Source organism: Mauremys reevesii, linkage group 3 (genome assembly GCF_016161935.1).
Source record: "Mauremys reevesii isolate NIE-2019 linkage group 3, ASM1616193v1, whole genome shotgun sequence".
Lineage (NCBI taxonomy): Eukaryota > Metazoa > Chordata > Testudines > Geoemydidae > Mauremys > Mauremys reevesii.
In genome coordinates, this window is record NC_052625.1 from 23054578 (window position 1) to 23077321 (window position 22744).

The following is a 22744-nucleotide window of genomic DNA, read 5'->3' on the forward strand; positions in this document are numbered from 1 at the left end:
TCCACTTCTAGAAAATACATGCTACATTATCAAAGTTGTTTATAAAGTAATTTCATCAGGTGTCATCAATACTTTAAACCCACCAAAACAATGCATATTTAAATTAATATTATTAATAATATCCTCCCCAATAGACTTTAAAAACAAGAACACTAAAAACACTCAGATCCTCTGAATTCTTTCTCATGTCACAGAATTTTAGCACAATTTATCTAGGTAAGTTTTAATTACTGCATCCCCAGAAAGGCAGTACTCTGTGCAAATAAAAGAAATATAATTGTTAAATGTAGTGAGATGATACTGGGTTGTTTAAATAGACCATTACGCTCAAATGTCTGAAGTTAAATTAGACTGTATTCTCTTTCACCTATGGCTTTTGTAAGCACAACTGGCATGTGTAGTCTTGTCCATGTTAATTTTTACTGCCATGGTCAAAAAGCAGTGTAAGTCTGAAGCTTGTGAGGAATTTTCTATCTTTATTTGACGTCATCACAGTAGCTGAGCTAGCTCCCTTGGTGAAGAGAGTGAAAGAAGGCAAATTAAGGGAAATAAGGAATTTTCAAAGGAAAGAAAAAGTTTGAGGGAAACATATGGTTTAAATGCTCTAGTCTATTTCAGATCAAGCTGAGAGAGTTGAGATCTGTTGGTTCAGAGATCCAGTTCACTGCACATTCCTACTGTGCCTGCCTACTAATTGCATCTCATATTTGTCAATCAAATATTTGCAATTAACAAAAATATTCCCTTAAGAGACATATAACAGAGGCTGCTAAGGATCCATTGCTTTGCTATTAGAGTCAGTGTAAAAAAAAAAAGTCTTTAAAAATATTCTGCTGCTGATGACACTGCCAGACACTTCCAGTCAAAACATTAACAAGCAGAATAGGTGGCATGGGGGCTTTCAAAGGGATTTTTTTCAAAGAAGAGAAACTTTGATCTTAGTGTTTCTGACCCATCCTCCACCTCTGATTCTTCAATCTACAAGTACATATAGTGATTTAATTTCAGTCAGTGCATAACTTGCCTAAGGATAAAAGTTGATCTGGATTTTTTTTTATTTAACTCCAATTTAACTAATGCTCTAGAGCTGCTCTTCCCTCCCCGCCCCCCACGTAACACACATACACAAATTCCAAATAGAGACTGAAGAAAGCACACTAGAATAATAAGAACTGCACATGGTTCAGAGGAAGTACTAATTAGTAAATAGGTAGAAATGCCAGTAATTTGTTGGGAATTCTGTATGCAACAATGAAGCTTAGCAGGTATGCACTGATGTTTTATAAATCTATGTTACATCTGAAGGTGGTGTTTGAATGCTTGTATCATTGTGGTTTGAGTCAAACAAACTTCTGTGATAAGAAATGATTAAACAAAACAAACAAAATCCCTTCCCTGTCTTTTCGGATAAAGTCCAAACATAAGTCCACGAGAGAGATAGCATTCAAATCAGCTACTTGTCGTAATTGCATAAACCCCTCAGTCACAGAAACATGATAGAATTTGTGGTGAACTATTATTCCCAAAGAAATGTGTGGTATAAATGGAGAGCTTTTGCAAAATGTTACTACTGGACAGATTATATGACCGAAGTGGTGAACTTTATACCTCATCCATGACAAAATGGACTGGTCTGAGCACAGGACAAAGAGTTAATGACTCCAGAATTCCAATTCCACTGCTCACATCCCGTTGTGTTCTTGTGCAAGCCATTTAATCTACCTGAAAATAGTGCTAAGAGGGTTAGGTTTGGTCTACACTAGAAAAGGTTTGCTGGTACAGCTATACCAATATACCTACACCGTAAACCCTTCTAGTGCAGACGCAGCTTATACAAGCAAAATACTGCTTTTGCAGGTACAGCTTATTCCAGTTGCCACAATCAAATAAGCTATACAGCTAAAGCACTTTTTTTTTTTTTTGCATAACTGCATCTACTTTTTGGCTTCACACCTGTGTGTGACTTTTCTATATGGCAAAAGTTTCTAGTTTAGATTTGGCCTTACTTAACTAATGTTTGCAAAGTGGTTAGAAAATGCAAAGTGCTATGGTGATTCTAAGTGTTATTGCTCCGGTTTATTTTTAAATAAATTAGCCACCTAGGTTGTGGGTGATTGTAAAGCTAAATATTTGCAATTTGTATAGCTGCAGAAAATGGGTGGAGGAAATGGGATACAAGGTTCTCATGTAGCTCCATGTGTGTAAGGCTGAAAATGAAAGGGAGCTGTGGCTGTAGTCTCTAAAAAAACCTCCTTTAAGATATATGCTGGCCAATTTTACCTTACTGTGTAGTACAATTGCTGGCTCTAATTTGAAAGAATGGAACACTGGACATTCTGAGTCAAGTGGCAACTTGGCTTTCATACAGCGTATAACTCCATAGCAATTAAACATAAACCAAGAGCCCTGCCCTTGGGTGTTCTGAAAAATTTAGTAATGTCCCTTATTGTCTGACTTATTATGAAAGGAAACAAATTCATCACTTCGCCTGCAAGGAACTTGAGAACAGAGAAACAAGGCTGTTGAACAACAGACGTATCCCACACCAGGCTTGTAGGCAGATAATCAGCCTAGTGACCATCCACAGACTTTGAAGCCACTGCTGAATAAACAGAATCTAAAGCTTGGCATTTGTATCCCACATCTGCCTATGTACCCCTCTGTGTGGCCACTGGTGTTGGCTTCAAAAGTGGAGCAGATAAAGGAGGACAGCAAAGCTGGGCAACACAGATAGCAACAAAAAGAAGGCAGTGCCTAACTAGCATTGAAATGGCTCATGTCAATGAGATTTACAATTGCATAGTTGCCTAGAAAAGCATCATTTGGGCATGTATGTATTCAGCTATCAAGTTACAGTGGGTTGTCAGATTACAGAATTTTATCCTCGAGACTGGGGTGGGGGAAAGGGTGAGCAAAGGTAGGATGACTAGGTGTCCCGATTTTATAGGGACAGTCCAGATATTTGGGGCTTTGTCTTCTATAGGAGCCTATTGCCCCCCACCACCTGTCACTAATTTTCACACTTCCTGTCTGGTCACCCTAGGCAAGGGAAAAGCAAGAAGAGAAGGAAGGTGTTTTCTGTTTATGTCCTTCATTTCCTGGGGGTGAGACACTTTTAATCCAGGAGGTTCTGTGGTCGAGTAAATTTGTTTCACAAGATAGAAGTGTCTGAAATATTTAAGAAGTTCCCTGTTTTTTACTTGTAGCCTCATTGATGATAAAGCTCACACATCATGACATGGTGAGCTGAAGCAGTGATTAAGAGGCTATTGCATATGCTCTTCCCAGCTGAATTGTTGTTCTCATTGTTGTTTTTAGAGCACAGAGAAAGTGTCTGCAACAGCTGCTAATAAGCTCTTATGCGACTCCACTAACATTTTGATCTGATCACCAGAGAAGGGCATAGTGGGAGTTGCAGAACCTGGTCTCAATGGTTTGACAAAAACATCCCTGACATATTTCAGTTACAGTAGAAAGTTTTTGACATTGCAAAGAAATTAAATTGTGTGCATGCAAGAGTCGAAAGGTTGAATAAGAATGTGGAATTTGTATGTGTACATAGGAAATTGAAAGCATGTGCAAAGCAGATTGTGGCACCCTGCACCTGCCAAAGTAGGACCATGCGTGTGATATCTCAGAAACTATAGGGGGAGATTTTCCAAGACACAAACAGAAGTTAGATGCTCAATTTCCATAGACTTTCAGTGGATGAACTGCCCATTGTGTATTTCTATTTCATGGATGCCTCAAGCAATTTGGACCTCACTCTAAAATACTCTTGCTTGAGGTTTCCAATTTCCATTTTAGGTTGACCTAAAACAATGGTGTGTCTTGACAATGTTGAGATCTACATGGCAAAACTAAATTCCCAGCCTACTGCAGGACTGTCACTTAGAAGCTGCATGTACCTACAGCAAATTACAACTAATACTGCCATTGCTTTTCACCTTAAATATACATTCATTGCAAAATCGGCTGGGGTACTGCAACAGATCCTTGCACAGCCCATTATTTGTGTTCCAAAAATGCATTTCTTCTATTGGAGGAGATATACAAACATTAGGGAGGCGTCTGACTGTGCGTGAGCCTGAAAGCAAACACTGTAAGCAGAAAACAATTTTCCTCAGCAGGTCTCTGTTTCTCACCAGATAGTTTGGATGAGGACACAAAAGTAGCTCACTTTGTCACTGCCAGTTCATCGCCTGAGTCAGACAGGCTTGAGACAGGTCCAGATGGCAGGTAAAAAGGATGTATCAAGAATTTCCACAGCAGTATATTGTAGGGCATGGCTAATTACTACCCCTCCTTGGGTAAGGTGCACAGTATTTATGAGACAGTAGTAATTATGTGTCTTTAGGACTATCCTGCTTAAAATCAGATTATGCAATTTCAATGGTGGGGGAAAAGGTGTATTTCATTTAGGAGGTCAGTAAGATTCAGAAGGTTGAACCAGAATCTATGTGCATGTACATTACAGAAGGACGTATACAGTTTGTGAATGCACATGTGTGCACATAAGTACCCTTCTGAAGTACTATTCCACACTGATGGGTCAATAGAAAGGTTTTAGAACAAACTGATAAATTAAACAGTAATTAGTTATGAGGACCAGGTGGTATTCATCCAAGAGTTCTGAAGGAACTCAAATATGAAATTGCAAAGTAGTATGTAACCTATCTTTGAAACTAGCTTGTGTAAAAGATAACTGGAAGGTAGCTAATATGATGCTGATTTTTAAAAAGGGCTTCAAGGGTGATCCTGGTAATTGCAGGCTAGTGAGCCTAACTTCAGTACTAGGCAAGCTGATTGAAACTATATTAAAGAACAGCATTATCAGACACATACATGAACATGATTTGTTGGGGAAGAGTCAACATGGTTTTTGTAAAGGGAAATCATGCCTGACTAATCTACTAGAATTCTTTGATTGGGTCAACAAGCATATGGATAAGGGTGATCCATTCAATATAGCATACTGGGATTTTCAGAAAGCCTTTGACAATGTCCTGCACCAAAAGCGCCTATGGAAACAAAGTAGTCATGGGATAATATGGAAGATCCTCTCATGGATCAGTAACTCGTAAAAGATAGGAAAAAATTGTAGGAATAAATGGTCAATTTTCACAATGGAGAGTGGTAAATAGCAGTGTACCCCAAGGAGCTGTAGTGGGACCAGTGCAGTAATCATTAATGATCTGGAAAAGGGAATGAACAGTGAAGTGGCAAAGTTTGCAGGTGATACAAAATTATTCAAGATATTTAAGTCCAGAGCTGACCATAAAGAGGTACAAGGAGATCTCACAAATTGGTGACTGGGCAACAAAATGGCAGCTGAAATTCAACACTGATAAGTGCAAAGTAATTCACATTGGAAAAACTACACATATATAATGATGGGTTCTGAATTAACTGTTACCATTCAACAACGAGCTCTTGGAGTCACTGCTTTTAATTGTCTGAAAACTTCAATACACAGCAGCAGTCAAAAAGGCTAACAGAATGTTAGGAACAATTAGGAAAAAGACAGAAAATAAGAAAGAAAATATCATGATACCACTATATAAATCCATGGTGCCCCTGCACCTTGAATATGGAGTCCAATTCCGGTTGCTCTGTATATAGTGGAACAGAAAAAGGTTCAAAGACTAGTAACAAAGATGATCAAGGTTGGATTGTGGGCATTCCGGGGGTCTGTCAGGACTCACCATGGGTTGGGGGGTGGATAGGAGTTGGGGCAGTCAGGGGACAGGGAGCAGGGGTGGGGTCCCAGGGTGGTGGTGGAGGGATCTCTGGGGGACGGTGAGGGGGCAAGGAGCAGGATGGGTCAGGGATTCTGAGGGGGGCGGGCAGTTGGGGAGCAGGAAGTGTGGGGGTCAGATAGGGGGCAGGCCAGGCTGTTTGGGAGGCACAACCTTCCCTACCCTAAAGCTCATTCAGCAGTTTGAGGCTTGCAGAAGAGCCAAGCTGTTGGCTTTTCCATTAGGGCTACCATCCCTTTCACTTCTCAAATGCCAAATTATAGTCTATATTTAATTTCAGTGCCATAGGGAGATTCATGTCAGGGGAGGGTAGCTTCATTTAAAATTAGCCACTGGGGGAGGGATCACACGAGAAGAGCAATATCCTTCCCAACCTTACCAAGGGAGACCCCCGTCCCCTGCATTCCCTGAGGCTTCAAAGGGGTTAATTTAGTGGTTCACAAACTTTTATACTGGTGACCCCTTTCACATAGCAAACCTCTGAGTGTGACCCCCCACCCCTTATAAACTGAAAACACTTTTTTATATATTTAACACTATTATAAATGCTGGAGGCAAAGCGGGGTTTGAGGTGGAGGCTGACAGCTCATGACCCCCAGTAATAACCTCATGACCCCCTAGGGGTCCTGACCCCCAGTTGGAGAACCCCTGGATTAATTTAATTTTAGCACCCTGTGTCCATTCACATGCATGTGCTATTTTGAGCATGTCAGTTTTCACAACATAGGATCATCCCAGATTCTGGAACAAGCTCAGATGCTCAGTTCGTGGAGTATGTACATAAGCTATACTAAAGACAAACCCACAGTAACCTTCTCCAGTTTGTGAGGGACCCCATGGAGCCAGTCTCTAGGAAACAGATAAATTCATGGAGGTTAAGTCCATTAATGGCTATTAGCCAGGATGGGTAAGGAATGGTGTCCCTAGCCTCTGTTTGACAGAGGATGGAGATGGATGGCAGCAGAGATCACTTGATCATTACCTGTTAGGTTCACTCTCTCTGGGGCTCTTGGCATTGGCCATTGTCGGTAGACAGGATACTGGGCTGGATGGACCTTTGGTTTGACCAAGTATGGCTGTTCTTATGTTCTAACCTAAATGAACCCAAAGTTATGGAGATAGATATGAGTCAAGGAAGCCAGCAGAGTATCAGAAACCTGGAAAAATCTCTGCCTGGATGGGCTCAGGCATTTGGTCACAAGCTGAGGTGGTTCAAAAGTTTTGGATTTTTTTTTAAGCAGAATTTTTTATTGTTTATTTAAACAATCAAACATAGCAAGCAGCAAATATTTAGCCACACACTTCTGAAACCCCAAACCATATTCAGGTTTTGGCAGACTAATTTCAGCTTTTCAATTAAAAAAACCACAACAAATTTTGAAGAAAAGCAGACATTGTCCGTGATTTTTTTTTTCTGCTTTTTAAAAACCCCTAGTTTTCGATCCAAAAGTTTTGATGGAAAGTATTTGTCCAACCCTTTTAATGAGCTTTAGTGCCTTTTAGCAGTAGCTGATGCTGAGAACCAGTGATACCTTGTAAAGAAGTTCTCAAAACTGGGTTTGTGCCGAGATGCGGAAGGTTTATTTTTCCCAGGGCTGCCCGTGCGGGGAGCAAGTGGGGCAATTTGCCCAGGCCTCGCAGGGGCCCCCACGAGAATATAGTATTGCAATTTTTTTTATGGAAGGGGCCCCTGAAATTGCTTTCCCCCTGAATCCTCTGAGCGGACCTGACCAAGGGTATGGAACAGCTTCCATATGAGGAGACACTAAAAAGATTCGGCCTGTTCAGCGTAGAAAAGAGACAATTAACGGGGGAGAGATAGCTCAGTGGTCTGAGCATTGACCTATTAAACCCAGGATTGTGAGCTTAATCCTTGAGGGAACCATGTAGGGATCTGAGGCAAAAATCAGTACCTGGTCCTGCTAGTGAAGGCAGGGGGCTGGACTTGATGACCTTTCAAGGTCCCTTCCAGTTCTCAGGAGATAGGATATCTCCAATTATAAGATAGAGATTGATGAAATGTGTGGAAAAAAGTGTTATTTTCCCTTTCACACAATACAAAATCCAGGGGTTTCCTGATGAAATGAGCAGGCAATAGGTATGTGTGTCAGAGTGGTGCTAGAGGGGAAGAAGCACACTGAAACAGAGAGAGAAGGAAGCAACATACCCAGCCTGGAGAAGCATGATGTTGTGCTGGCTTAAAGCTGCTTGAGGCTATCAGCAAAGAAATTATCTCCTGTTGTTTGGCTCCGCCTGTGTTCAGGGAAGCAGCACTTTATGTACATTCTGTGTAAATAAACAGGATTGGACAAAAGAAATACGGACACCATCGTCAGTTTCTCCTCCTAACTGGAACACCCTAGTTGCTCATGGTAAAAAGGGGTAACATTACTGATGGGAGTTATGCAGTTACCATTGTTGTAATATATGTCCAGGACTACAATAAGCAATTTCCTGAAGTTGCTTCCATATTTTGTCACTGCATATGGCTGCACATAATTTCTGTAACAAGGAGTTTTTTCAACTGTGTGATAGGGTTGCAAAGACAGGGGAAATAAGGTAAGTGCTGGGAAAGAAGCAAGCTGTGAGAAGGATGAAAAAAGAATATGGGTATTAGAAAGAAAGAGAAGAGAGGAGAAGAATGAAACAAAGGCAGAAAGAAAGGAGGGAGAGATGGGAGGAAGAAGATAAAACAGGAGACTAGTTGAAAAGAGCCAAGGGAAAAGACGCATAGGCAGATGGGAAAGGGAGAGGAAAGACCCCAAAAGAAGTTTTGTATGGAAAGAGCAAAGAAGGAGAAATTATTTTGAAACATTTTAACTGTTTTAGAGCCTCCTGCCATGAATGGTGCTGTGGAAGACCTAGTTTTTCACTCTGGCTGCATCAGCTCGTAGGCAGTGCCAAATACACTAGCAGCACTGGATCGGCACTATAGACTCTTCTTGTTAGTAATTGACAGAAAGTGCTGGTTTCCATTGTGTCAGTTCCACACAGCACAGACAGACAGACTAGCCTCAGTGACAAGTGATAGAAACTTTGTGGAAAGGTCGTTGCTGTGATCAGGCAACAGTCAGATCCTCCATACAAATCTTTGAGGCTTGCTAGCAAGAAATCCAGGAAATATCTTTTTCAATCTTCTAGTAATATGGAATGGTGGTTTATCTGACAGCTCTGCAACTCTATACTGACACCCAAGTAATGCAGCAAGACCAGACAGTGTGAGCACCATGGATGTCAGACTAGATCACTTTTGCTGAACATGTACAGATTATGCATATGGTCATGATCTGGGGTCTCCATATTCTGCCATTCCTTAGTTGTGGAACTGATTGCAAAATCCACATCTTAGTACAGAATTGTACTGCACTGATCAGCTCCAGCACAGATCCCTAGCATAAGCTAGAGCATAAACTAAAGTGCTGTAACTTGAGCCAGTAGCCTATGGCTCCCCAGTGGTTATTCCACAACTGGGGGATCAATGGGGCATACATATGCCCTGGCTATGTCTCCTTTTCTTTCCAGACATGCTGGTGGAATCCTCCAGGGGCCCGTTAAGCCTGTTTTACACAGCTGGAGTGGCACAAATCAGCCAGGCCAACGTGAGGATCTGGCCCATAATGCTTTCTCATGCATTTTCCCATTTTAAGTGATCCAGGAAATGAAGTTGCCACCATTTCCACAGTCTAACTGATCTCACAGCTAGTTATCACCCACTCAAACAGTACACTGGGCCAATCACCTATTTTCCTCCCTCTACTTAGCCCTGTAGGTCTTAATTTCTCCCTTGCTGATTTTGTTTAGATTTATAATGCAGACATAATGAACACTAAACAACAGACCAGGTATTTGGGGTGAGCTAGTGCTGCAATGTGTGGAATGCCTTTCCACTGCTCTCTCGCTGGAAAATGTTCAGTTTGTTATTTTAAAAAACCCAACAACTTGAGCATAAATACTCAGTAGTTTTAAGCATGACCTTGAACCAAATCTCTAAAGTAGCTTGTTTGGTAAAAGAAATGTGACTCTTGTATTAAAATTTGGAGCTAGGCCTAATCTCCATATTTTAGATCCAAATCTGAACTTTCCAAGGTTCTTGTGTATTAGATCTGTGATTTTTAGTTCAGTTTCATAGGGACCACCCACAGCAGTTGGATATGGAACTAGATACAAACTTTTCCAAAAAACAGAGGTGTTTCAATCTGAGTATTTGGTTGGGCCCAACTCTCTGCTAAAAATCAATGCTAAGAAAATTAGCATTAAAACTTTTAGGATAGGTATTTAATAAGACAAGGTTTGACTAAATATAAAAAAGGAAATTTTTTTCCTTGGGTATACTGTGTTATCACAAAAGTCTCTCCATGAGTCCTCATGCTCAGGGGGAAGGAGGACTGTCATTTCAGTCACAGCATATTTTCTGCATGCTTAGAAACAAGAATTAAGTATTATTATATATTTTTATTATCATAGCACCTAAGAGCCCCAGTCCTAGACCAGGACCCTATTGTATTAAAAATATACTGTATTATCTGCAGATTCAGCCCTGCACTCTGATACCTTGGCATACACCCACTACTGTGCGTGCCTGATACAATGACCAATGAAGTTAATAAAAATACTCCAAGTGACTTCAATGGGTGATGGATCAGCCCCCATACCTGGTAAAATCTATACATGTGTGCACAGATACAAAAGGTAATTTTTGAAGGCTATGCTGTAATGTGCACCTGTGGACACCCCAAAAGGGTAAATGTCTGTACGTTTATATTCCCACTGCATTTTAAAAGTAGTAGCCTCCTACGGATCAGAGAACAATTGTTTAATTTGTATGTAATGATTTTAACACACAGGATCACACAGGGCTTTAGAACTGTATGGTAACGAGCAAACAAAGCTTTTAGAGGTGAAATAAAAGAAGGGAAGCCAGTCTGTGACTTGCAGAGGAGGGGCTGGAGGCTGGAGAACAAGAACTGCAAATATAAGGGGTTTCATGAGCGACAGAGCTACACCCCTGCGGATTGTGAGTCACAGGACCTGTCGGAGAAATGATTTTGCTTTGCAAATAGAGAGGGGCGTAGCAGTAACTAAAAAAACAACACCATCCCAGTCATGCATTTACCATTTTTAGTTAACAGAGCCTTGTTCAAAGCAAAATGGAGACATAATGGCAATGTAGGCGGCAGTGGCTCTTTGAAGCAAACCTTCAGCGATCAACAATGAAAGCCTGTGATAGATTCATTCTTTTCTCAGTCAGTGAGGAGCTCAGCGTTAATTAATTTAGGACACACCTTTCGGAAGCTTGGTTATTCCCTTGGGCAACCGCTTTACCTCACATTAATTTACAGTTCAACGGCAATTTTATGGACACTTGAACTTTTATTACTGTATAACCTGTATAACCGGGGTTGAACAGATTTTGCTAGTAGGATAAATGATAACTTGGTTATAAAATGAGTCATTGGCATTACCTTTTCAATACATTATGGTCCTGATTGTTTGCTCAGCCACGCTGGTGCGGAGGGGCACACAAGCAGCCTGTACCTCCTTGCATGGCTGCAATAGCAGCCTGTGCTCTGGACAGCGGCTATAGCGACTGCTCACTCCTGCGCCACTGCCCCCCCACAACCAAACAGGGACAGGGCGTGGGGGGAGGAGATGGCCTCTTGGCCTGGACCCCATCTGCAGCCTAGGAGATGAAGCAGAGTGCTCACCCCCAGCCATTGCCCAGGGAGCAGTCTTGGAGAGCCTGTGTCTGCCAGAGGCACCATCTCTCCAGTACTTCTCTGGGAGTAGTGAGGCTCCACTCCACTCCCCCTGAAGGAGGTGCTGGCTGAAAAGCTACAATCTAGCTCTTCTAGGGGCTTGATTGTATAAGGTACTGAGTGCTATAAGGCACAGAGTACTCTGGCCCTGATCCAGTAACACACTTAAGCACATGAGTGGTCTCAGTGCCTTCAACTGCACTACTCACTTACTTAGGCCTGGTCTACACTATGCGTTTAAACCGGTTTTAGGAGCATTAAACCGATTTAACGCCACAACCGTCCACACTAAGAGGCCCTTTATATCAGTATAAAGGGCTCTTTAAACCGGTTTCTGTACTCCTCCCTAACGAGAGGAGTAGCGCTAATATCGGTATTACCATATCGGATTAGGGTTAGTGTGGCCGCAGATCGACGGTATTGGCCTCCGGGCGGTATCCCACAGTGCACCACTGACCGCTCTGGACAGCAATCTGAACTTGGATGCAGTGGCCAGGTAGACAGGAAAAGCCCCGCGAACTTTTGAATATTTCCTGTTAGCCCAGCCTGGAGCTCCGATCAGCACGTGTGGTGATGCAGTTAAAAATCAAAATAAAGAAAGAGCTCCCGCATGGACCATGCAGACGTGATCGCTGTAAGGGCAGGCAAATCTGTTCTATCAGCGCTCCGTTACAGAAGACGAATTAAAAAACATTTTTTAAAAATCTCCAGACAGACGCCATAGCAGGGACTCAGCGCACTGCTGTGTGACAAGCGTAACAGAAAGCCAAGGAATCAAATGGACGCTCATGGACTGGAGGACTCAAGCTATCCCACAGTTCCTGCAGTCTCTCTGAAAAGCATTTGCATTCTTGGCTGAGCTCCAAATACTTCTAGGGTCAAACACAGTGTCCGCGGTGGGTCAGGGCATAGCTCGGCAATTTACGCACCCCCCCCCCAACCCACCCCGAGAAGTGAAAGGGAAAACAATCCTCTCTTGACTCTTTTACATGTCACCCTATCTTTACTGAATGCTGCAGATAGACGCAATGCTGCAGCACTCAACACCAACATCCTTGCTCCCCCCCGCCATGGGTGGCTGATGGTGCAAAATGACTGGTACCCGTCCTCATCATCAGCCTATTGGCACATGGGGCAGTGCAAAAGGACTGGTAACCATGCCGACTAGCATCAGTTAGGTCAATCAAGGGTGCCTGGCCCTAATTTTTCCTGGTAGATGGTGCAGTATGGCTGATAACCATTGTCATCATAGCAACAGGGGGCTGAGTTCCATCAGCCCCCACCCTTCATGTGTAAAGAAAAGATTCAATTGCCCCTGGACTAGCAGAGGGATGCTGGGCTCCTCTCCTCCACACTCCTTACTGTCCTGTCTGGAGTATCATAGCAGCTGGAGGCTGCCTTCCACTCATTTCTCACTAACAAGTCACTGTGTCTTATTCCTGCATTCTCTATTACTTCATCACACAAGTGGGGGGACAATGCTATGGTAGCCCAGGAAGGCTGGGGGAAGAACGGAATCAACAGGTGGGGTTGTTGCAGGAGCATCCCCTGTGAATAGCATACAGCTCATAATTTCAGCAGGATCTGACACAGAGCAGCTGTGCTCTCTGGTTCTATGATACAGTGGTTCTCTAGTACACTTGCCCATATTCTAGGCTTTACTGATTCTATTTTTAGATACCAAAAAGGAGGGATTGACTCAGGGAGTCATTCCCAATTTTGGCTTTTGCGCCCCTGGCTGAGATCAGCCAGGGGCACTTATGACAGCAGCAAATGGTGCAGTGCAAAAGGACTGGTAACCATGATCATCTTATTACCAATTTATGGTATGGTAGATGGTACAGTATGGCTAGTAACCATGTCTGTTGTCATGCAAAAGCAAAAGCATGCTGCTGTGTAGCGCTGCTGAATTGCCTCTGTCAGCGGCATCTAGTACACATACGGTGACAGGCACAAAAGGCAAAAAGGCTCCATGGTTGCCATGCTATGAAATCTGCCAGGGCAATCCAGGGAAAAAAGGCGTGAAATGCTTGTCTGCCGTTGCTTTCCCAGAGGAAGGAGTGACTGACGACATTTACCCAGAACCACCCGCGACAATGATTTTTGCCCTATCAGGCACTGGGATCTCAACCCGGAAATTCCAAGGGGCGGGGGAGGCTGCGGGAACTATGGGATAGCTACGGAATAGCTACCCACAGTGCAACGCTCCAGAAATCGACGCTAGCCTCGGACCGTGGACGCATACCACCGATTTAATGTGTTTAGTGTGGCTGCGCACACTCGATTTTATACAATCTGTTTTGCTAATCCGGTTTATGTAAAATCGGAATAATCCCATAGTGTAGACGTACCCTTAGAGTTAAGCACATGCTTAAGTGCATTCCTGTATTGGAGCCAGGACCTTAGCAGAGTTTCCTGCTGGAGATTTCAAAGCTGGCCACCTCATTGATCTTTAACCCTCTGGCTCACTCTTCAACTTGACTTTGAAATTCCAGTGGCCCTTACACCCAAAGAGTGAGCCCCAAAATTATACCTGCTGTCTGTTACAGTGGTGTAAATCTAGAGTGTTCAATGGAATTACACCAATGGAAGTGAACGCAGAATTTGGCCCATTGGTCTCAGTCCCCAAATCAGTCAGAGCTCAAATTACTCCAGCTGCTAGAAACAACAGGGCCGTCATCTTTAATTTAACATGTGGACGAGACTCCTTGTTAAGTTTGTCTCTGTTGGAGAAGACCCTGATAGTTCAATGCTTGTACAAAGTGGTAGTGCAACTGGCACAGGAATTATTTGTCTTCACTGGAACTACTTGGACGAGTAAGTGTTCACTAATGTGAATACACATTGTGTGATCTGGTTGTAAATGAGAAATAGAACAGAAAGTTGTAAAAGCAACAAAGAATCCTGTGGCACCTTATAGACTAACAGACGTTTTGCAGCATGAGCTTTCGTGGGTGAATACCCACTTCTTCGGATGTTGCATCCGAAGAAGTGGATATTCACCCACGAAAGCTCATGCTGCAAAACGTCTGTTAGTCTATAAGGTGCCACAGGATTCTTTGTTGCTTTTACAGATCCAGACTAACATGGCTACCCCTCTGATACTTAACAGAAAGTTGGAGAACAGGTATTTGAGCAGCTAATGGGCTAATTTAACTGCTTTAGTTTTGGATTGTCTGAGAGAAAATGAACAACTTTTTGGACCATTATTGTAATTCCAAAATGTCACAAATCATCCTAAAATCTCTCAGCAGTTGAACAAATAATTGTGAGCAGGGGAGGGACTGACTGGAAAATTATTGTCTGTAGAGATGGTACATAAGGCAGGTAAGTTCTTGGTGGATTTTTGTGTCTGAGTTTTTTTATGGTATCAAAACAGGTACCGGTTTAGTCCCGCACACCAGCTACCTCACAAGAACACAGGAAAGCGGAGCCACTACATCACAAAGATACCAGGCCAATCTCTCTTTGGTGTAACAGTTCACATGTTTATTTTATTTATTTATTTTTAATGTCCCACATCTCAGTGAAATCTTCTCTCCCCATCCCACTCTCATACTGCCATGAGGTTGCTTTTTTTTTACCTATGTCGGACACAATATCCCAAGCTATGCTGGCTTCCTGGACTATAGCTCACGTCAGACTAAAAATAAATCAGAAGGGGGAAAAAATCACAGAAAAGGAAAGGTCATAGTTCCAAGGTCATGTGGGCAAAGTTCTCAGTAGTCCCCTATTTTAGTTCAGAGCATATAGACCCACATAAGCTTAATATTATATTTATGTTATTATTGAAAATTATTTATACCGTGTAACCTACTATAAACCAGCTGCATAGCACTGAACTTTAAGAAACTGTTTTTAATAATGTTTATAATAAAAGTTATGCCTCATTATTTTAAGATTTCATTAAGGACAGAATCCAGAGCAGTGGAAAAAGCCAGGCCTGGAAGGCAGTTCTCTCTAAAGAAAACAGAACAAAATGATCAGTATAGCAGAAAATATTGAATTAGCCAGTATTTCACTTTTAGATAATATTCACCTGGAAAATCAAACCATCAGTTTCTTATGACACAATAACTGATTTTTCTGAAACCCGGCTGGCACTAATTTCATTTAAATCCAGTCTTTCTAAATCTGTGTGATCCCATGAATATATCTGAAAGGGAAAAAAGTCTGTTTTCCAGCATTAAAACCATTTGATGGTACCTACAAAAATAAAATATGCAACTTTGTTGAATGAAAGTGTGTGTGTTCCTCATGGTGCCTCCTTAAGAATGCATGTTGTCATTGATGTACTCAGTGCTAGATGATTGTATTTATGGGGCATCCTAAGGATTTTCATTTGCAAACTCTTTTTTTAAGAACTTGGGAGGTCCAGTTGCAATGGTCAGAGATGGGAAAGAGTTTGCACTTGAAACAGATAGCTTATGAGACCCTTCCACTATTTTAGAATTAGAGCTATTTAATGCATGATCTGTGACTCAAAGCTCTGATCTGGCTAATCTTTATTCCACCCTTCCGCCCCACAGAATTCAAGCCCAAATTAAGCCACACCACATCAAGCGTCCATCTGAGGTTGCTGTTTTGAAGCCTATGCGAATCTAGCTTTGTTGTTACCAGTACTTCTTAGACATACAAAAATGTAACCCTAGATTTGGAATATAGATGCTCTGCCATCAAAATATAAATAATGAATTCTTTCTAAGGAAACTATATGTTGCTAAGCAAAGCTATGCATTGAAGTCTATCAGTAATAGACATGACCAGATATTGAATTCCCCTACCTGGCCTTAGCTATTGCTCTTTTTTCCACATCAAATTCCTGTCCTACCCATGGGTAAATCTGGTTCTGGAAGACTCCCATGTTCTTATGCCACCTTCTTCTAAAGCTATATTGGACTTAGATTCACCCAAACATCACAAAAATAATGTTGCCCCTGAAGAGTCAGGTATATGGGCTCTGCACACTGACCAAATCAAAATGAAATCTCTCCATCCACTGCCTGCCCTCCTGTCCCTTTGGATCTTGTCATGACATCACCCTTGGGGCTGAGGGGCCTTCACTGATCCAAGGTGGATCCTGTGCTGGCTGTACACAGTGCCATGCTTGCTGTTTGCAAATGCCCCTCATTTCAGTCCCAACGTTTCCTATTTTCCAAGTAAATTTGATGCCCCCTCACTCTTATTGTTGGAAATTATTAAAATAAGAAATAAAAAGTCATGAAATGGAGGTTTTAGGAAGAGCCATTTACATGACTGAATCATTGAATCCCACATTTTGACTGGGAGAGGTTGAGAGGAATGCTGTCTGCAGTTTGCTTTCAGATCACAGGGCTTGGTACCCAAGGGCTGAGGTTTTCAAAGGTGTCTACGAGAGTTGGGTGCCTAACTCACTTGATTTCATTGGGAGTTGGATGCCTAACTCCTTTAGGTGTCTTTGAAAGCCCCAACCAGGAATATTATCTTTAATCTTTCTTTGGCACGCAGGACTCAGGGTGAATTACTGATGTACCCATCCAAACCACAGAGCTCTGAATTCTGCTAGGTGGCATCGGAAGATGTGGAAATGAGTCTCGCCATCCTGTAAATCAGAATTACTCTTGCTAGAATTGATTTGGTGGAGGAAGGCATTTCATACACTGAATGTTAGTGTCTGTTGCTTGATGGGATCAATTAATTTTTTTACTATCTTTCAACCCTCTTTGAAGTTCTATAAATAGTCTAAGCTAATAGAAACTTTTTATATAAATATTGGGCATGCAGATCCCTTACGAGGTTATTTAAAACAAAATAGGAAATCTACTATAATATGTTTGTTCAATTGAAAAGGAAATTGAACCACAGTGAACTATGTGGCTCTGACTCTGACAGCTGCAAACAATTCATAGTTAAAATGACTCCGGATAATTCCCAATTTTATTTACCTATTTTTATTTTTTACGGGTTAGAGGGTTCAGAATGACCTTGAATTGAAAGCTTGTACATGTCCTACTGCTTCCTTTGACTGTGTCCAATATTGCCTCAAAGGTGATGATGTAAAATGCTGGAGAAAAAGCCTGTCCTATCATTGGTGTCAGCATCTGAGAGGGAAGGAATAACATGAATATAGATTTGATTTAGTCAACACTTCCCTGTGAGAGAGAATTCAAATATTTCTAACATTGATGGCAAATATAGCACTATGGAAAATTTATGTGAGGGGTGATCTGAGGGAGCACAGAGGTCATTAATGTTAGAACAAGCACAATCCTTGGTAGCTTTTCTCTTAATTTCCTGGCCCCTCTATGACTATTTTTGGTGCAGCACCTCTCTTTGCAGCAAATATTTCACAGACAGTGCTGAGGGCAATATAAAGTTGCTGTTAAGAGCAGCAATTCATTCTGGAGAGACAAACAGACATAAACCCTCAATTGTAGCAGAAAACTGAGGTATTAGTGGCTTTTTTTTAATTTACATTTTCCATGTTAGTTCACCTCTAGATCCCAACAGTGTGACTTACTAATTAATTACTATTATTATCTAATGGCAGTGAAAACTGAAATTACTGCCTGCCTTAAGCATAATAAAATTGACAACAAATTCATAGTTTGTGAATCGCTTTCTCCTACAGTTCTGTTCACAAAGAGAAGAGCATGGTACCGTGGTTTGATGCAAGCCATCCTGCACACAGCACCATCTGTCATAGCTTGGTATGGTTGTTGTGGAGGCAATGACCTCATCTCTACAAAGGGGAGGGTCGGAGAGGGGGATGGGAAGGAAGTAGTGCTCTTGGTGGGTGTTAAGGGAGTGACACTGCTTGGTTTTAAGAGAGTCTTGTCCTGTTCTCTTGGCACTACAGCAGAGAAAGTGTTTTGCCTGCTAAGTCAGTGATGTTCCTTTTCAAGCAGGAGCATGGGCACTATTTTTTGTCTTTCATTACAAGTATCTCTGTGCTAAGTGGTAACATGGATGCAACAAAAGCAGCCAATAGAATTGTAATTTTATCAGTTGTGTGCCGAGCAAACAAGTATTTTGGTGTTTTTGCCTCAACGTTTTTCTACAAAAATGGAAGGCAACTTTTTCCCCATTTTTTTCCAGAGCATTAATGACTTGGGGGCCACTGAAAAAGAGGTTCACAGCCTCACTGGAGATAAGCATCTTAAAGTTTACAGCCAAGATTCAAAAACATGTGCCTAAAGTTAGACTCTGAAATTCTTATTCAGGTGACTAAATCAGTGACCTGATTTTCCCATTAGGACTGCACATCAGCTGGTGCTCATTCCTCAAGCAATGAGCAAGGTGATGCAGCACCAGAGACTCATAAACTCATAGACTCAGATACTTTCAGATAAGAAGGGTCCATCATGATCATCTAGTCTAACCTCCTGCACAGGCCACAGAACCTTGCCCACCCTCTCCTGTAATAAACCCCTAACCTCTGGTTGAGTTACTGAAGTCCTCAAATCATAGTTTAAAGAATTCAGGTTAATCGGATTGAGGTTCCTATAACTTGGGAACTTTTGAAAATGTTGCCCAATAATGGGACTGCAGGAAGACCTACAGAGAGTCAGTATAGAGTGGTCATTTTGAACTGCATCACTGGCAATTTTCTGGTCAGACAGCTGATGAATATGACCCCTGGAGGATCTCTGCAGTGTGAGAGGAATATTCAGGTGGCATAGAGCTAATGTAAAAGCTCCTACATCACCCCCACCAGCTGCCCGTATAGGGGGTGTGACAGGTCACACGTATATTGGATTACTAGCTGTGGTTTTGGGCCTTTGGTGGCCAGTGTAAACTGAAACAGCCCAAAGGCCATTTTAAACTGTCACAGGGGTGAGCCCCACACCTCAGTATTCCCTGAACTCAGAGAATTCAAAGGCGCACTTTTGAAACACATACACATCTCCGTGACTGAGTCCACATGCAAGTCAACCAGACTCCAGGATCTGGACTGTAGCAATGTCTCTTGACTAGAATTAAATCGCTGAAGCAATTGTCCACTACAGGTGCATGTGACTGTGTGTACGTTTGTGGGTATAAAAATTACTCTCTTCCCTGATCTGAACCAGTGGGTGGTCACTAATGTTTAGAACAAAATCAATATGTAAAAAAAAAGAAGAGTTTATAAAAGAAAGAATGACAATGAATAGGTCACTCACTCAAACGGGAAGTTAGCATCATTACAAAGCTCAGAAGAGGGTTTTAATTTAGAGTCTAAATACCAGGGTGATTGGGAGCTGCACAGAAAAATTAGATAACATTAAATTACTTTAGACAGACAAAACGTATAGGTCATATCAAGGAAGTCAACTACAATAAACTGTATTGAATGTTCTATGCCACTCAAAAGTATACAAAAGAAAACAAAAACAAGCTGCCAGCCAAAATTACCAATGTAGTCCCATTTAACAAAACAAAACAAAAAAATCAATATTACAATAGGATGCTGGTAATGAAAGAAAAAACACAGTAGTATCTCAGTAAAGATTAAATATTACAAGATTTTAAATGGAGAAACACAGTCATTTTAGACAAGCAAATATGACCACAGCAATAATGGGGGCCAAGAGATAGTTTAGAATAAGTGCCTGCAGCTTCCAGCAAAGCCAACGGGACCAACAAATATGCATCTCAGAGCAAAATTCGGCTCTAGGACTTGAACATGAATAATTGTGGCAGAGAGAGACAGAATGTCCCAGAAATAAAAGACTTGCTCATTAGAAACCCATCTAGCCAAAGCCATGGGGGAGATCCTTAAGGAAAATCTCTATCAGTCTTTATTTTCAAGAACCTTGAATCAGTCTTGCAATTTTTTTAAGCACTGAAGCTATTTATTAATAATGATATTTTGCGCTTTTATCAAGAAATTCAAGTACTTCATTAAGTAAGTCTCACAGTGGCCCACATCCTGCTCCCATTGACATCAATGGTAAAACTCCATTTAACTTTAATGGCGCAGGATCAGGCCTACTGTGTGATAGTAGGTACTCTTATACCTTCTTTCAAGCAGGGAAATTGTAGCATAGAAATGTCAAAGTGTCAAACTCATGCAATGAGTCAGCAGCAGAGCTGGGAATAAAATCCAAGAGTCCTGACTCCTGGTTTTCTGCTTTACCCATCAGCCCATCTTGCCTCCCAAATGTTAGCATAATTAAACAATATAAGAATTAGAGAAAAATTATGAACTTTTCTTTTTGGATATAATCCAACATGTATCAAAAAGAAAAGATGGTAGCTGTTGTATATTCCTTAGAATTCTAGTCTTTTCCATAATGCCAACAAAATAGGTATTTAGGTGGAAATTTACCTGCAGCTTACAAAGTTCTAATGCTCCTTCACTTTTCAATATCATGATCTCAATAGCAAAAGGCTTAGTGAACAATTAGTGCTTTATAACCGATGAAAGAACTATATATAAATGTAATAAATTGGATCAGAGACATAGAATGGATATTCAGAACCATATGAGAACAAGGTAGAAATTAGTAGGTTAAATATACTGATGATACCTCCAAAAAAGATCACAGAGCATAAAAAAAGCAACCATGAGTGCCAGGGGCGGCTCTAGGCATTTTGCCGCCCCAAGCACGGCAGGAAGGCTGCTTTCGGCGGCTTGCCTGCGGGATGTCCCCGGTCCTGCGGATTTGGCGGCACGCCTGCGAGAGGTCTGCTGAAGCCGCGGGACCAGCAGACCCTGCACAAAGGCAACCTGGCTGCCGCCCTCGCGGCGACTGGCAAAGCACCCCCTGTGGCTTGCCGCCCCAAGCATGCACTTCGCGTGCTGGTGCCTGGAGCCGCCCCTGATGAGTGCACAGCTGGCTTCAGTGAAGATTCAGGCAGCTATCACTGCTAGGAAAGAAAGATCATGAAGGAAACCAGAACAAATGAAACTAATAAGGGAACCTTCAGAAAAATTTAAGTCTAAATGATAGGTGAAAGAAACTGCCCATATCTGTATTATGATAAGGCCACTGAATCAGGCAAATGATGCAATATTTAAAGGAATGACCCCTACCATACAGCAAACACAACAGCCAGTGATAGAGGGGAAATCACTGAATGGCAAAATCTACCACCAGAAAATAAAGAAGAATGTCTTACTGAACTATGGCAAAAGTACTGCAAAATCCCAGAGACCGTGAAAACTGGGATGAGGAGAGAAGATGAAAAATACTAATTAAAGGAATAACTCCAAACCCACAATGTGCAAATTGGTTATAAATAAGGTCCAAACCAGAAAAAAAAATGACAAACAATATGCCCCATAGCCAATAGTTCTGTCAGAGACTCAGCACTCTGCCCATTACAGTCACCAGCCTGAAACAGGAAAATAACCAGCACATACCACTGGCAAGGGTACATACACTCGCTGCGAGGTTGTATATGTGAAAGTATGTTCCCCCATGTCAAGGACACTTTTTCATCATAGATAGGATGTTGTAGGGAAGGAGAGGTAATGATAAAGCTAAAGAAAAAGATGCAGAATCACAGGATACATGACTTTTGTGAGCACCATGATAACGTTACTTTTATTGTGAAAACAAGACTAGGATGTTTGGGGATTTGCAAAACAGGTATACAAACAGATAGTGGTGAGTTACTGAGCAGAGACTGCCAGTAAAGTCGTCAATTAATACCAGTTGTAGTGGATTTTGGAACATGAACCCTTCTTTGGTGGGAATTGTTCTGAGACCATCAAACCCATATCACATACAGGATAACAAAACCTACCTACTGGTACAACATTTCTGTGGCAGTTAGCATTGGAGCCAAAATCAGGTTTATTACAGAAACTCAGTTGCAAACTTAACTACAAGAATGAACTAACTTTCACCACTCCATAATTCCTGAAGAGACATATGTGATAGTGAAAATAATTCCCACTCTCTTTATTAAAGTTTTGATACAATTAAATCAATGGAGGCCCTTCCATTGAATATTATGGGAACTGCCACAAATTATACAGATGACATTAGATATAAAGCTAGTAAATCTACAATACATGCAACAACTCTCCATTAACCGGAAATAATAGCATTTACAAATAATGGACACATGCATGTATAAAACTGTCACAAAACCCAGTGCTATCTGGTACACATTTTCAATCCTCTAACTTCAAGATGTAGAAGCACATTGTCTTCTCAAAATTTCAGAGGTTTGCAGTCATAACTTTTAAACCCCGTTTTAACAAACAAAATCATGAAGAGAAAATTGGAGAAAATGATTGTTTATTAAATCATAATC